Source organism: Lathyrus oleraceus, chromosome 4 (assembly GCF_024323335.1).
Source record: "Lathyrus oleraceus cultivar Zhongwan6 chromosome 4, CAAS_Psat_ZW6_1.0, whole genome shotgun sequence".
NCBI lineage: Eukaryota > Viridiplantae > Streptophyta > Magnoliopsida > Fabales > Fabaceae > Lathyrus > Lathyrus oleraceus.
Window position 1 is genome coordinate 275225487 of NC_066582.1, and position 6680 is coordinate 275232166.

Sequence of the window (6680 nt, forward strand, 5' to 3'; positions counted from 1 at the left end):
TGTATAATAAAAGGAATGTAGATATTAATTTAGATATGAAATTATAATAATGTAATCAATATTATACTTCATATAATAATATTCATTCTGTCACTCATTTATATGCTTTTTCTAATTCAAAATAATTATTCTTTTATAATATTAATATAATATTTATTATTAATTTTTTACTATCATTTTCTTATTTATTAACTTTCATTTTATTCAATCATTTTTTAATTATAATTAATAAAAATATTTTAATAAATAATACTACTTTTATCATCAAAATTAAAATATTTAATTATTTTTGTAAGAATTCTGTATTGTTTAAATAAGATTTTTTTATAAGATGTTATAGAATATAATAAGAAATTTGAATATTTTAATCACTTAATAATTTAGTTTGGATGTCCATTTTTTTTTAATATAAAAAATTCTGTTTGAATGAGAAAATTAAATAAAAAAGATATACCTCGTGTTTGATTTAAAATTTAATTTTGAATGAGCTGTTTATGTAAAATTGACTATGATTAAATTAAGTTGCAAGTCAAATAATTTATATTTAAATACATCTATTCAAAAGTGATTTATATTATAATTTGAACTCACTAAGTATTAATATTAGCTCCTAATGAGACAAAGAATATGAATTGCTCGAATATTTATGTAACCATATATATATATATATATATATATATATATATATATATATATATATATATATATATATATATATATAGTTGTTAACAGATGAATTAGAACGGTGACAAAATGATGTGTTGTCACTTAAACAAATATCTCTGTCATCATATAAAAACAATTATTTAATTCATTGGTGTCAATAGCAGCTACCCCTATGGTTCATTCATTATTATCTTTGTTCTCGGTTCGTCATTATAATTATAATGTCTTTTAATATTTTATTTCTTTATCTATTTTAATTAACTATTATTGTAGTAGTATTATAATGTTCAAATATTCAAAATATAATCTCTCGGTAAATTTTAAAATCAATCAAATATAGAAGGGGAAATAGTCTGATTAGGATTTGAATTAAATAAATATTTTATAATTGAGATTATTGTAAAATAATAATTCAAGTTATAATTAATTAATCACAAATTATTTATCGACGAAAATTAGGTTCTTTTCAAGGTTTAAAATGACGATTAAGAAAATTTTCGTAACATCTTCAATAACAAAATGCATGGATACGATATCTTACACGTTGAAATGATTCACGTAAAATAGCATAAATAAGTAAGGAGAGTCAAATCTCGAATAATGATTTTCACGAATCATTAAACGAGGTTACGCCGACCTTAATTATTTATAGTATGAATAATCTATGACAATTTGAGGTTGTATTATGCTTGCATTATTTGATTAATTATCTGAATATTTATTCATTGATACTTGAATGATTGTGATTGTTAGACTAAAATAATGATCTATTACTCAAAGGTGAGAAACAACAACATCGTTAGATATTAAGTGTTAGATCTCCAATAACAGAAGAGAAGTTTGATACATTGAGTAGTTGTATTTGATTGGATTATGGATAAGAAAGACTTATCCGACTATGTCCTTTACGGTCCGTCTCTCTTTCCTGAGAAGTCAACCATACATTATTCATTACACGAATTGAACCTAGTGTATATATGTAAGATTTGTGAGAGGAAAGAATTATAAAGACGAGATTATTGATGGTAATTGGCACTCAACGTATGTGTCTAGTATATGTAAGAACTAAAATGATATATTCTTGAAGATTAAATTACTACTTAGAGTTAGAGTTTCTATAACCTGGTTGAAAGTGCATATAGATTATATTTAGAAATGTATAAGTCCATTGTCGTGTGTATGGGTGCATGAAGTTGACCAACTTCCTGAGTCCTGACAACGAATATTACAACACATTTGGTAAGATAATGAGATATTGACTTGTTTTCTTAAGGGAAATCAACTTATAACACTTGGACTCCATGTGAGTCATGTCGTGTTGCTTTGGGTAAATGGGAGAACGTTGGTGGCATGTGGTCTCATGACATGTGATCTCGATAATTGGGAGAATGTTCGTGACAACATTTAATGGCTTGAGTCAACATATAATTTTGAAATGCATCAAAATAGATAGACCCTAGTTGGGAAATAAACATTTGAGGATGATACACTTGATTGATTAATCGTGCTTAACATATATATTTTTATTTTACACCTCATCCCAATTTTCTATACCTGTACGAAAATCTTAGCCATGTGTTCTCTATGTTGATATTTGTGGTATAGCCTTAGAGATGGTAGGTCACTTTCCGACCCATATCAAGATAGCCCAAGGTTAAAGATTATGGAGCACTCTTGAGATTGAGTAGAATGAAGGTGACGAGGACGAAGAAGGATGGAGGATAATGGTGTTACTAATACTCTGAAATTCACCGACCTAGTGACTTACACATATCAAGATCCGAGGATGTATGACGCTTTCTTTACCACTCCCGTCTAGATTACCCAGAGGTTACCATTCCATCGTATTTGGGATAGCCATCGCGATTTCCATGAACCCACACCACATAACCTGGGCAGAAAACATGTAGGTGGGAATTCTTGCGCTTACCATTGTCTGTTTCACCATGTATAATGTGGTCGAGGCCGTGGACATGGAATAGGAAAAGTGTCAAGGGATCAACCGACCTTGACTGAGGATTCAATTTTTTCATCTTATCACCCATCAGATCCCTAGATGTTTGTTCTGATAGAGGTAGAACACTGAATCTTTCGGACATGGGAGCATTTTATTTGTACAATCAGTATAATGTCCGTCTTTTTGTTTAGTCGATTGTCGTCATCTTTTGTGGGTACTTTTAGTTTAGCTTTATACTTTTTTGTTTTATTTATTTCTCTGTGAAAATGCCACGGTTAACCATAATATAACTATGAACAAAAGTTTTATGAATATATATGAAGTATGTTATATTTTATTTTACTTTTTCGTTTTAAAAGTTTTTCTTACTATGAAATTAGATTCGATTAATTAGAATTCCATTAACAGAACATATGTTGTAAAATGAGATAACTTACGCCCCATTGGTGAAATTCTAATTAACCAGATCTAAATTCCTTAGTAAGAAAATATAGAAATTTTTTAAAACAAAGAAGTAACATAAAAAAACATAATTCATATATATTCATTGAACTTCCATATATAGTCATATCATGGTTAACTGTGGCGCTGCCACGCATAAAGAAACAAAACTAAAATTTTTAAAGCTAAATCTAAAGTACCTACAAATGATGATGACAAACGATTAAACAAAAAGACGGGCACTATACTAGTTGTACAAACAAAATTCTCCCATGTCCAAAAGAGGCATCATTCTACCTCAATCAGAACAAACATCTAGGGATCAGATTAGTGATAAGATGAAATAACTGAATTCTCAATCGAGGTCGATTGATCCTTTGACACTTTTAGTATTCCATATCCACGACCTCGCCCATGGTAAACTTGGAAAAATAGACGATGGTAAGAGCGAGCATTTCCGCCTACACGTCTTCTGCCCAGGTTCTGTGGCGTGGGTTCATGAAAATGGCGATGGCTATCCCAAATACGATGGAATCGTAACCTATGATAAATTTGGATGGGAGCGGTAAAGAAAGCCTCATATATCTTAGTAATTCACTATGTGTAAGTTACTAGGCCGATGAATGTTCGATCCTCCATCCTTCTTCACCCTCATCGCCTTCATGGTACTCAATCTCAAGGGTGCTCCATAATCTTTGACCCTGTGCTATCCTTATATGGGTCAGAAAGTGATATGTCATTTGTAAGGTTGTACCACAAATACCAACATAGAGAACATAATGCTAAGATTTTCGTACACTAATATAAAACTAGGATGAGGTGTAAAATTGGAATATATATATATATATATATATATATATATATATATATATATATATATATATATATATATATATATATATATATATATATATATATATATATATATATATATATATATATATATATATATATATATATATATATATATATATATATATATATATATATATATATATATATATATATATATATATATATATATATATATATATATATATATATATATATATATATATATATATATATATATATATATATATATATATAAAGCATAATTAATCAATCAAGCGTGCCATCCTCAAATGTTTATTTTCAAATTAGAGTCAATCTATTTTGATGCATTTCAAAATTATATACTGACTCAAGCCATTAAATACTATCACAGACATCCTCCCAATTACTCAAAACGGATGTCACGAGACCACATGCCACCGACGTTCTTCCATTTATCAAGAGCAACGCCACCTGATTTAACGTGGATTCTTAATGTTATAAGTCAACTGCCCAAGAAAATAAGTCAAGATCTCATTATCTTGCCAAGTGCATAATAATAATCCTCGTCAGGATTCTGGAAACTGGTCAATCTCGTGCGTCCATACACACAACAATAGACTTACACATTCTTAAATTCAATATATATGCACTCTCAACCAGGTTATGGCAACTCTAACTCCAAGTAGTAATTTAATCTTAAAGAATATATCATTTCAGTTCTTACATATGTTAGACGATCTAGAGGGGAGGGGGTGAATAGATCGCAAATAAATTTTTCTTCAATTAAAAAATATTTGTTATGGAAAACGAAATCAATTCTGGATCATGTTTTAAAATATATTTGCTATGGCAAGCGAAAGAAATTCCGGATCGATATCCGTCTATCCCAAACCGTTATCAGAAGAATCAGATATACATATAAACTGTAACAAAACATAAAACAATAATGAGAAAACAAATCAATATGTTTTCCAAAATAACGTTTGAACAAATAACACTTTGTAATCAATTTCCAATGAATTAAGAAACAAAAATTAACTAAGACAATTTATCAAATACTTAGTGTGCAATAAACACCAAACTGATTTTTCTTTGTATTGATGATATGAAAAACCAATTGCAATTATTTATATTGCAATTATCTCTACAAAACACTTTGGAATATTTTAACACAAGCAAAATTATCAGTTTGTCAAATTGTACACTAAATGTATTATCAAATTGAAGATATATATATATATATATATATATATATATATATATATATATATATATATATATATATATATATATATATATATATATATATATATATATATATATATATAATAGTAATATTTAAATTAACCGATTGGCGGCATATACTATCCCATTGCGTTCCCGTCTTCGAACAAAACCACCGAACTCATTCATGATCGAAAGAGAGAGAACACAAAGATTTATGTAAGTAATTCTTCAATTGTCCTCACTATGGGTACGTCTTCCATTCCAAATAGAATTGAGATATGTTTATCCCTTGGTGTAGTATATGTTTGATTCCTTTGACTTGTTGATAGATAATCCCAATGTGATGACTTGAATTGGACTTCTAACATCCAACACCTTACATCTAACTCCAAACCTCTCACACTTTACATTCTTACAATTTCTATTCTTGCAATTTACTTTTATGTCTCATTCATCATCTCACTTTATACATTATTCATCTTGTCTTATTCATCTTATGCTTCTTATCTTGACACTCTAAATGAATCAAAACATGATAAAATATATATACTTGATCCTTAAGACCCATGCTTAACTTGGAGTGATACTTTGGACTTTAAACTTTGGACTTATGACCTAGACCTAGACCTGATTTGGACTCATTGACCCCTTGATCACTTACACCTTGTTCACCTATTGAAGTTTTGAACTTATGACCTTGGCATATTGTTTTTTGTTCTTTGCCTTATACCTTTGCTTATCACATTCATTTGTTTAGGTTAACACACATTAGCACACATATGGCTTACTCTTGGGCTACCTAGCAATGAGGCCTATGCTTAGTACACTTTTGTACCCACATGGCTTACTCTTGGGCTACCTAACAATGAGACCCTAAACTAGTTTTTGAATGATCACGCATTGTGTGTTTTATCCATCTCCTTCCCTTTGATTTAGCTCGATCAAATTCCATTTGATCAACTAGATCCTTTGACTTTGCACACATTCCCTTTGTCTTTGTCAAGTGACCATAAGTCTCTTGGTCACTTGATGAGACTTATCTATATTACTTTGGAGCTCAAGTTTCCCAACAAGTACAAGACCTCAAGCTCAAGTTGAGGCATTAACCATCTGTCTCATCCCCACAAGGCATCTCTAAGAACTTGTTTCAACAACTTGATAGACATTGACAAGGAATGCATATCATGGGCCTTAAGCAATAGAGAAGGGGTGAGAGAGAGCATTCTTATCCTCATTCTGAATAATTTGGATACAAGACGAATGACCCAGTTTCTCAGAGTATTCATCTCTATTCATAGACTTTAGTTCAATTCAAGTCAATTCACTACCAAGTCTGCGGCTAGCCTTGTGGCTCACCATCTCCAGTTCCTTTCTCGGTTCTGACACCACAGTTTGGGTTGACACATTCATGGTTATACACCATTTTCTTGGTTTTGATACCACTTTTATCTTTCTGTTCTTGGTTATGACACCACAATTTGGGTTAATCACCTTTACGGTTAACACCCATTTCTTAGTTTTGACACCACTTTTATCTTTTTATTCTTGGTTATGACACCACAATTTGGGTTGA